Below are 11655 nucleotides of genomic sequence, written 5' to 3'. Positions count from 1 at the left end.
TGTCCTCTTTCTCTCATTCTAATAAATTCACAAAGAAACTTCTATGCAATGAAGTTGCTGTTTTTAAAGTTCCATATTATTATCAAGAAAAAGAAAATGGAATAGTCATTAAACTTCTAAAGTAATTTAGAGGAACTCAGGTGCTTGACCAGGGAAAATGTAAACTTACTGGCAAGAAAGCTTGGAGCTCAGCTGCCTTCTTGACTAACTGAATCAGAAATGCCTACCCTTCCCAAGCCGCACTTCCCACTGACCACAAACCAGCTTTCTTCCTCAGCCTCACTAACTTCTTGGCCTGCAGGCTCAGCTTAAAGATCGTCTCATCTCAGAAGCCTTTCCTACGTTAGAAATCTCTCCTATTAACTCCCATTGGATCTTGAGTTTAACCCTGCAATGGACTTATCACACCAGTAGATTATGAGCTCTAAAGGGATAGAATGTGTCATATACATTACCTCTTACAGTGGCTGGCACAAACCCAGCCTTCAACACATATTTGTTGAGTGAATATATGAATGAAGGAAATAATACTTTTCTGAATTAGGAGTTAGAATACCCAAATACTTACTGTATCCATGCCAGTAATAAGCTTGTTAACACTGAACAAACCTGTACATTCCCTTGACCTCATTTCCACATACATACATATGTATATAGTAAAGAGTCCAGGTGGAACCAAACCTGAGATTATTCTTAGGTTTTTATATAGCCGTAGCCAGTCTTTACAAGAAAGAATAAGGAGCCTCTTGAGAAAGATTACATGGTAAGTGAAGACAAAGAGCCACAACCTGGTTCAAGAACAGTGGGCTGGTGTTGAACAGAGCTGGGACTCTGAATAGACCTTGGGCCTGTCACTCTGTTGGTTCTCTGGCCCAGGCCCAATGGACGTGCAATATGAATAAGCAAAAGAAGTTTGTTTTCCTTTTTTTTTTTTTTTCCTACTAATTGCTTTACTGGGCTTTGGGACCTCAATATGTCAGCAGCATTAACATTGGAAACTTGGGCAGAGACAGGAGATAGCACTGGAGTCTTAGGAGGCGATGTTGGCGATTTCAGGAGCAATAGCAATGAAGGACTGTATTCTGGGCACTGAAGATATATTGGCAGCCTCTCTTGGTAGTATAAGGAGCCAACAACACCACTGCAGTGAGGTAGAGTGAAAGGAGGAAAATGACAGACATCCAGTGTCATAAGAAGATAATTTGCAGCATGCTTATCACAACAACTTAGACACATGCCAAACTCCATGGAAGGAATGTAAAGAGGGCTCTACGTCTCACAAAAGCAGAGAGAAATATAGTTTAACTGTTACTCCATAAACCTCTTTTTACTCCAATGTATAGTCTGGAATACGTTTTGGGGATTTAATCTGGAATTCAAAATTATAAATGATCATCCTTACCCAAAGAGTGTGATACCTCAAATATTAGCAAATTGAACAGAGTTAAAAATAAATCTCACTATGGCTGTGAAATTGGGGAAGAGAAATTCAGAACCTTTTTCTTATTCTCCAAGTGCGGTAGAAAGGTTTTAGATTTGGGCTGGTATCCTAACTCTGATATTTAATAGATTCGTTAAATTAGTCAAATTATTTAGCTTATTGAGCCTCAGCTTCTCTAACTGGAGGATGAGAATAATACTATCTACAGTACTGTTGGAAGGGATTAAATATGTAAAGCATAAGCACATAGCACATATGTGAGTGCCTGACCTTTAGTGGGTGCTTAATAAACATGAGTTCTCCCTCTCTGCCTTCATCTCCACATATGTAAGAATGCATATTGCATAAGAACACAATAAGGCATAATGTGCTGTGGTCAGTAGGGGATGCTTTTTGGACTGCGGTGGATCTGCTTGTACTTAAGCTCCAGTTTGACACTCCCTATCTGATCTTGGGCAATTTACTTAATACCTCTAAGCTCTTCAGTTTCGTTATCTTTAAAATGGAGTTTGGAGAACGTATGCATAAACAGAACACTCAAAAAATTTTAGCTATGCTGTTAATATTCCAAATATGATGAAGCAATAGGTTAGATATTACATTAAAACATTACTATCAAATAGATTTTAGGGGTAAATTTTCAAAAATCATTGTTCAGATCTTTTGGTAATAGAGACCACAGAAAGAGCCAAAAAGCTTTTACAAATTATCCTAATGAAGGGAAAAGGGAGGCAACTTTTGAAAAATAAAGTTATTGCTTTCTCAGTCCTTTCCAATTCAGTCATTCAGTCACTGGGAGCTAACAATAAAAACAATATTGATTCATCATTTTTACTGAAACCTACCCAATAGAAATCCTTCAGGGCTCGCTATATTTCTGAGAGAAACCCTGCCTTAGCACTATTGCCTTTTCCAGAAAGTCTCTGGCAGGAAACAGTACTCTGTCTTGAATTCACAACATTTCTTCCTTTGTGAAAACAAACAAACAATAAGTTCATTTCCTCTCAAATCTTCTCAGGATTCTTTCTCCTCCTAGAAATCAATTTCTTGTGACTTTCTTCATTCGCTTTCATAGAAGAGATCAGGCAGACACTCTAAAAGGTGAAAATTACACATTTCAGGGACAATCTGATGTCACTTTGATTTTTTATGATTAAGTCTGATAGAATTTGATCGAATTCTCAATAATTCTTTCTGGCAAGTGATTCTACAAGTGATTAAATAATTCTCATTATTTTTACTTCTCTATATTTTCTAATTTCCCTACAATAGATATTTATTACTCATGGAAGAAAACACGTGAAAGTTAAAAAGTATGGTGATCTTAAAGTTGCAGTCAAATATTTGTGGCTATTCTAATCAAATTGCCTTTATGGGCTCTGCTCTTGACTATACTACTTTATTTAATTATTCCAATCATATCTACTCATCTTGCCTATTTTATCACTGAAAAACCAAAGCCCAGAGATTTTAATAAATGAATCTAATTATCACAGCTAGGAGAGGCAACACCATTACTGAACTGACAGCCTTATTTTTTAAAACACCCTACAAGTAGGTGAAAAGCAGGAATTTCAACTCAGGTCTATGTGATCAAATTTTATATTATTAATCACTGTTATTTCCTCAGATGTCTTCCTGGAGTAAAAAACTCAGAATCTGAACAATGTGATTTCTTTACGTGGCCACAGTTCTAAAGTAAAACTGAAGAAAAAAATTAGTTTTCTCTCTGACAATTGAATGGCTAGTTTTTTGTTGTTGTTTGTTTGTTTTTGACAGAGTCTTGCTCTATTGCCCAGGCTGGATTGTAGTGGAGTGATCTCAGCTCATTGCAACCTCCGACTTCCGGGTTCAAACAATTCTCCTACCTCAGCCTTTCAAGTAGCTGGGACTATAGGTGTGTGCCACCATACCCAGTTAATTTTTGTATTTTTAGTAGAGATGGGGTTTCACCATGTTGGCCAGACTGGTCTTGAACTCCTGACCTCAAGTGATCTGCCCACCTTGGCCTCCTAAAGTGGTGGGGTTACAGGCGTGAGCCACTGCACCTGGGCTTTTTTTTTTTTCCCCCCAAAACAGATGAATTTTCTGAGAGAAGGTCCTCAGCTACATCTAGACTCTACCGAAATGGCCCATTCTGAATCCAGAACATCTATAAGAGTATCTTTGCTTGGAAACTTATAAGGAAGTTCCCAAAATACTAAAGACAAGACACTATGAGGGAAATGAAGGAAAGCTATAATACGGTCTGAGGCATTAGTTGAACCCCAAGATGAGGCCAATTAATACAAAAACGAAAGAACTTAAATTCAATACACATTTTCCATTAGCACGTAACTAAAAAAAAGACTTACAATGACTTTTAGTATTGCCTGGTATTCTACATTTTTGTAGGCAGAACTAAAACTCTTAATTTTCACTAAGTTACAATTTAATGACCATTAAGTACCTTCTAAGCGAGAAACATCTTGACTTCCTTTAAGTTTTAAAAACTTCTCCCCCAGACCTTTCCCTACTTTGATTATGTTTCCCCTCCTCAGACTTTAGTCTTGCTTTGCTTTTTTTTTTTTTTTTTTTTTTTTTTTTTAATCTTCTATTTAGTTTTTTGCAGTTCAGGGTGAGAGACAAGGTATTACTTCTCTCTTGTGGGGTTCCAGCACCAAGGTTGAACTTAATTGAATGGCTCAGAGAATAAATCTCAGGGAAGCAACTATGAACCAATCCAACTGCAAAGGAACAGATTATGAAATTAGTCATATACTTTTAAAGTAGTCCCAGGTTTCAGTTTTGGAAAGCTGGACTTAAAAACATAACTAAAATCAATGACTAGGAATGAATGGGGGAAGAATAATGTCTTACCTGTTCTGTGTTCATCATATTAAGTTTCAAACATACCATCTCCCACCACAATTTCAAGCAAAATTAGTTTGAGAATGAGACATTCAGGAGACAGGGGAATTGACAAAGAAGGGAGAACCAAACTCATTGGGTCAAACTATACAGAGATGGCCAGAGAGGGCCTGTTGCCAGTTTGATAAGTGATCCCATTCCACTCTGAAGCCCATCAGAGTTCTGAGCAGAGAGATGCTGGATTTCATTATTGTTTATTCTTGACCTGCAGCCAAAATAAGCCTCTGAACTGAATATCCAGCTTTGCATCTAAGGCATTTCAGTGTCTCCACTGTGGTAAAGGAAAACACTTTTTTTTAATTTCATGTTGCTATGTATATTGGCAAATATCCTATCCAAAGAATTGTGCTCCAAGAACTCTGGAAACACCTGCCAGCAGAAAACTTGGGAGCTTTGTTTAAACAAGTCTACCTGCCAACTTTCCAGTGCTGTTGATTTTGCAGGACTGAAAAACGTGGACTATTTTAAAACTACTTATGGATAACAGGAACTGGGCCGTGGAGATGAGGCACGGAATGTGCCTAGAATCATGTTTATCTTTTTATTTTTTAGCATTGTGTGGTCTGAGCCTTGTGCAAGAAAACTGCAGTGTTAATCTCCCTTCAGCAGTGGATCCACCATGTGGCTGTGAACAGGGAGAATGCTTGGGCCTGAATTCAAGGTATTTGGCAAAATAGAGTTTCCAAGAAACCCTGTGGAAATATAAAGCTCCAGGCTCTGTGACTTGTACTGGCATTAACAAATGTCCCTTTAGTTTCCCAAGGGCATTTAGATTCCTTTTGTAGTTTCTTCATAGCATTGTAATCAGTCACCCAGCTCAAACACTCTTGAGTGTTAGTGAGCAATTCTGAATCTGAGTGCTAATTGGACATGATTATAATAAACAGTTCTACTCTAATTTCCTTCTGTCAAATTAACTACCATAGGTAATTGTCCAATAGGCAAGATGTTCTCTTGAGGTATTAAATAAAGGCATTTGGCTGTATAAATCTTAATGGCTGGCAAAAAAGATGCCATGCTCAAGGCAATAAGGCTTAGTGGTATTTGTTTTTAACCCAACAGCTAGTACGCGGTTGTTAAAAAGTAACTGAGCTGAGGTCATTGGAGGAGGTGGAAGGACACCAAGCTCCCATCTTACAGACTATAAGGTGGTGCCACTGAACTTCAGCTGTTTCCTTGGCTGAGCAGCACGGTGATGTTTTGTGGATGGGAAAGATGTTGCTACTCCAAAGGTGTATCAATCTGAAGATGCTAGCCTCCTTTATGTGGTTGGAAGGAAGGATGTTGAAAACCTCTTTATCAGCTGGGTGTGGTGGCCCATACCTGTAATCCCAGCACTTCTGAAGGCCCAGGCAGGCAGATCACCAGAGGTCAGGAGTTCAAGACCAGCCTGTCCAACATGGAGGAACTCCACCTGTACTAAAAATACAAATAAAATAAAATAAAATAAAATAAAATAAAATAAAATAAAATAAGCCAGTCATGGTGGCACAGGCCTGTAATCCCAGCTACTCAGGAGGCTGAGGCAGGAGAATTGCTTGAACCTGGGAGGCAGAGGTTGCAGTAGGCCAAGATTGCGCCACCACACTCCATCCTGGGTGACAGAGTGAGACTCCATCTCAGAAAAAGAGAAGAAAACCTCTTTATCAATGTGTTACTCTGGCCTGCCATGAAAGTCCTACCATTTTGAGTTTTTCCTTCGGATGAAGGCTCCATTAGAGTCACTTTGCTTCTTAGTTCATCAATTGCCTCCTCCATACTATTAGGGAATTAGCTTATGTATCGTTTAGTGATCACTGCAGTAACACTATGTAATAAACCACCTCTGAATCTCAGGAACTTAAAACAATAATCATTTGTCCTCATAGAGCTGTGTGTTGTTTGGGGTGGCTCAGCTTCAGGCCATAGTGGCTGGTATGGCTTTGTTTTACACTGAGGGCCCATTGGTCAATTTTGGCCAACCTGCCATTGGCTAAGGCAAGTCACATAACCAATCCCTAAGTCAAGGAGTGTGGAAATATGCTTCATTCATGAGTATTTAGTACCAAGGAGTGTGAATATATACTTAATATATAAACTTACTATGGCAAGCGTGTGACATAGGGAGGAGTAAAAAATTGGGGTCACTAAATCAACCTACCACAGACTAGATAAGTGGATTCTGAATATTGCGGTCCTTGTAGCTATAATAGAGATTCCTTAAATACAGTATGTTGCAGAACCCTAAAATTTTAAAAATGTAAAGACAGAACCATTTTGCAGGTCCACTAGGGAACTCCTAAATCATTGTAAGTATCATGTGGGAAACCTGTAAAAATCTGGGTCTTGTGTAGTAGAACTGAGATGGATGGTCTAGGAAACACCATTTTAAATATCATTTCAAGTTATTGGGATGAGAGCTTGGTGGAGCTTGAATTCTCCAGGATCCTAGGATTCTAAGTTGCACCTCTATTTTGATAGCATATGTGGTTATCAAGTACCAGTACCATTTTACGGAGTCAGGTTACATATGTTAGCTGAAATAAATTACTCTTCCTATGCCAGTTGACACATTTTGGCAGGGACCTCATGTCCACAAGCCAATACAAATAAAGTGGGTAAAAGCAGGAAAGGGGAGTAAGGGCATCTTGTCAAGCTTTGAATCCTAATATCTCACTTTTATTTACAACAATAGTGGTTGACAATAAAGTCAAGTTCTGATTCTAAGCATTATTTCCAGAAAGTTAGAGTTAATATGCAGTTACTGTAGAACAGGAAAACCTTAAGCAAAACTTTAGTCATTGGATATATCATTCAATGATTATACCAGAGGAAAAGAAATGGTAGGATATCTATCTATCTATCTGTCTATCTGTCTATCTTATCTATCTGTGCAAGGAATTGGCTTTTATGATTGTGGAGGCTAGTGACAAGTCTGAAATCCGCAGAGTAGACCATTGGGAAGGGCAGGCTTGAAGTTAGGCAGAAGTTGATGCTACAGTCCACAGGAAAAATTTATTCCTTGTCAAGGAAACCTCACCTGTGCTTTCAAGGACTTTCAGTGGACAGAGTCAGGGTCAACCACATTAGAGATGATAGTCTCCTTTACTTAAAAACAAATAATTATATATGCTATTCATATTTACAAAACACCTTCACAGCAACACCTGTATTAGTGTTTGATTGAATCACTGGGGCAACAGCCTTGACAAATTGGCAAATAGAACTGACCATCATCACATCTGAAGATTTCTCTTCTTGTTTTGGGTGTTACATTTGTGTGTTACCTGTATCCTTATTTAACATTTTTTTAAAACTAACTTAGTTTTTGAATTTCAGCCTTCTCATAAGCAATAATAACTGTTAAACTATTAATTTCATGTGTTAGTTATATACATCACAAAAATAATAAAATTAATTATTTCTATTAAAATAGTTTGTCCATATACTACCTTAAATAATTTACCACACACTCTTGGAAGTAGTAGACTAATTTATTAAATCAATCGCTAGATAGTTGGGTTGAAGAGCTTGCTAGAAAGAAGCAATTTTAATAAGGAAAGAGAAAGTCTTAAGCCAGGAGCTCAACCTGGGCAGGGGAAAATCCAAAAAGATGCTTTCTGTTACAGAAAGCCCAGGGGAACCTGGAATTGGGAGTGGTACACACCTGTGGTGAAAATGACACATGGAGGAGTGTTAAAAGCTGTCTGAAAGTTTCATAGAGTTTTGAGGAATGACTTTAACCACTTATATTACAACTTTCAGGAAGGCTATACTGCAAAGAACTTAAAATAGTTGAGTTCATCAAGCCAAAGACAAAGAAGGTGAGAAATTGTCTTTGCCCTTAAGACCTTTATAGCCTAATAGAAAAGAGCAATATCAAAATATGATCACAGAGCAGTATGCAATACACTGTTAGAGGCCTGCAGAGGTGCCAAGGAAAAGGTGAAGTGCTCGAGAAAGGTTGCTTGGTGGGGGGTGTTTGAGTTGAGGCTCAAAGAATAACAGGTATTAGCCTTGTGAAGACGGCCTGGGTGCATGTGTGGGAGGAGGTGGAGCAGTCCACATAATGTGAAAGCATGAACAAAATCGGGGACTTGAACTTGCATTGTATGTATATGTGTGTATGGGGATGTGTAGGGTATAGAATTGCAGTGGATACAATAGAGCAGAGTACAGAAAAATGGCTGAAACAGAGTCACCGCATTGCACAACTCCACCGGTCACCATTCAAAAAGACTTTGAGGCCCTGTTCATCAGTGGCTCACACCTATGATCCCAGCACTTTGGAAGACTGAGGTGAAAGGATTGCTTGAGCCCAGGAGTTCCAGACCAGCCATGGCAACATAGAGAGACTCCATCTTGAAAAAAATTAAATAAAATAATTAGCCTGGTGTGGTGGCACACACCTGTAGTCCCAAGTACTTCTTGCGAGGCTGAAGTGGGAAGATTGCTTGAGCCCTGGAGCTCCAGGCTACAGTGAGCTGTGATCATGCTACTGTACTCTAGCCTGGGTGACAAAGCAAAACCCTGTCTCAAAAAAAGAAACAAAAAATGAAAAAAGCAAACAAACAAAAAAGACTTAGATTTAATACCCATTACAAACTCTGCATGAATATAGGGTTTAAAGTGCAAGCATGGAGGGTGGAATGTTGGGAACCTAGTTTGGAAAGGTAGGCATAAAGCAGTTCACCATGAATCCTTAATTCCATGACGAGGAAGTTGGCCTTCATATCACAGAGCAGTTCTGAATTTTCCAATAAGAAAAATCAAGTACATGCTTAAGACATCAATGAATCAGAGGGGCAATTATTTTCTTTTGAAATTGTTTGTAAATGTTCAAAGTATCAAAGTAGTTATTTTAGGAAAAATACCCCAAACAATGAGTTGTTTTACCCGTGTTTAATGTCTAGCATTGCTTTTGTTTTTGAGTTACATATGGCAGGATGAAGGAAGGTAGGAGACAGCATGAGCTCATCAGTGTTTTGGGTAAATAAAAGCTTTCAGGTCCTGCTGTTGAATATATGTGGCCTTTGAAGAATGTTAACATGAGCAAATACAGAAGAGAAAACCTGGTGGTCAGGGTTAGGTGCCTTATTTTAGTGCTGGACAGAATAAAGTAGTGCATTTTTACATTTACTGACCTCTCTAAAATGAATATGATAGATAGCATTTTAGTATTATAAAATTGATATTGCAAAATATTTAAAATTGCTCAAGGAAAAATATACTAAATCTGTCAAAGTTCCTGGCAGGAAACAGATGGCACGTTCAAGTAGAATAATTCAAAACAATTTACTGAAAGAAACTATTTAGTGAAGAGGGAATAGGAACCACTTTGATTTAAGGGAAATCAACAAGGAATATTCAGGGGCTAGTAACATCAGGAAGCTCTAAGCACAACCCATAAGCCTGAAGGGACCAGGGGCGGGAGCAGTAAACAGAACCCTGAGAGCCCAGTGGTAGCTGTAGAGAAGGTCCTCAGACCAGAGCTGTGACCTTTTATAGAGGAACATATGCAACCTGTGTTAACGTAGCATGAAGGAAGCTAGACTACATCTTGTCCCCAATGTCCTTTGGCCTTCTGGGTTTCAAACAATGTCTCCTCTTGGCTGAACTCAAACAGAAGCCAGGGAATTAGGTTGTCAAATGATGGGTCCGTATAAGCCAACTTTCCCGGCAGAAAGCAGGATGGAGAAGGATGGCAAGTGCATGCGGAGAGTCAAACAGAAAATATCCAGCATAGATACATATTGCAAACAAACATCTTTTAAATAATCATTTAGCAGCTGGGCGCGATGACTAAACTCTGTCTCTGCAAAAATACAAAAATTAGCGGGGCATAGTGGCATGCGCCTGTAGTCCCAGCTATTTGAGAGAATGAGGTGGGAGGATGGCTTTAACCCAAGGCGGAGGTTGCAATGAGTTGAGATTGGGTTACTGCACCCGATCTCAGAGCAAGACCCTTTCTCCCCACCGCCCCCACAAAACAATGTACTTACCTTCTACACCAGCAGCCGGTAAATTATGACCCATAGGCTAAATCAGCTTGCAACCTGTTTCATGAAATAATGTTTTATTGAAACACTGCCATACCCATTTATTTACATATAATCTATGGTTGTTTTTGGCAGAGTCTTTAAATCTGAAAATATTTACTATCTGGCCCTTTACCAAAAGCCTTTACTGACCACTGCTCTACACAGTAAAAAAGTAGGCTTTCTCCTTCTAAAAAAGTTTCTTAGCAATAACAACATACTCCAGAGGTATCCTCGTTTTTTGACCACTGCCATCACCAAGTATGCATTACTTTCATAATACATATTTCACTTCAGCCTTAGTTTTTCCGCAGATTAACTATATTTGTGTATATATATGTGTGTGTGTGTATTTTTGTGTGTGTGTGTGTGTGTGTGTCTGTATGAGGAAACCAGCTTTAATCAGAAACACATCTACAAACTCGGAAAGAATAAAAGTGACCAGCAAATAATTTAGGGTGACATATTTAGGTAGCCTTCCCAAATTACCTGTTTTTTTCAGATTATTTAAAAAATCTAGAATACTGTTTTTAAAATGATCAGACATTTCAAAAACATGTCCTTTCACACTCCCCACATTCATCAGCACATAATTATCTATGCCCTTCGTGAGTGGCAAGTATAACTTTTGACTTCATAGCCTCCCCTTCTTGATTTTCATTTGATGTAATTTTAATCTTCATATACTCACACATACATTATGAAGTTTTGCCTCAGGTTGAAGAGAAAGATTTAAAACTTGAAAATTAATTATTTCCTGTTCTTCAAGTCAGATTTGAAACAATGCAAGGAGGGAAGGAGACAGAAAGAGAGAGCAGGAGCAAGAGGAGAGAGAAGGAGGGAGAGACACACAGAGGCAGAGAGAAACAGAGAAAGAGAGGGAGAAGAATTGTTTGTAAATGAAGAAAGATTGAAATAAATGTTTGAAGATTTTTACTTTATGAATCACATTACTGCCTCCTGTGACTTTGGTTTCCAATAATTTTACCTATTATTTTGTCGTGCATTTATGCTGAAGCTCTCAGATACTGCGCTTGTAGACCTTGGCCTGGATCTTTCTTGGTGCTGTCTCATTCCACATTCCCGAAATGTTGCAACAGGATGTATTACACCATCTGAGATAGCAAAGAAGAGACTAGACTTGAAGTTAGGAAGCTTGTCATTTAGCAGTTCTTCAGTATCTGCTGGTGGAAAGAGTGAAGAAAGAGGTGGGCAGAAGGAAATAGGAGGGAAGGACGTATTTAACCACAGTAATGTACTGTATGCAAAAAATGTGTATAGGAATGG

General features: G+C 38.6%; 1 long non-coding RNA gene across 1 annotated transcript; it reads right to left on the bottom strand.

Annotated features, from left to right (window-relative positions):
• Window positions 1–584: 584 nt before the first annotated feature.
• LOC140713551 (uncharacterized) lies at window positions 585–11387 on the bottom strand. Its single transcript, XR_012095663.1, has 3 exons — window positions 11066–11387; window positions 10333–10386; window positions 585–2535 (listed from the first exon to the last, which is right to left on the bottom strand). It is a non-coding gene; the product is annotated as an uncharacterized lncRNA (long non-coding RNA).
• Between the last annotated feature and the right edge of the window lie 268 nt (window positions 11388–11655).

The sequence above is a fragment of the Chlorocebus sabaeus genome, chromosome 15 (genome assembly GCF_047675955.1).
Source record: "Chlorocebus sabaeus isolate Y175 chromosome 15, mChlSab1.0.hap1, whole genome shotgun sequence".
Lineage (NCBI taxonomy): Eukaryota > Metazoa > Chordata > Mammalia > Primates > Cercopithecidae > Chlorocebus > Chlorocebus sabaeus.
Note: the sequence above shows the minus strand (reverse complement) of the source record. Positions and strands in the feature narration are given on the sequence as shown.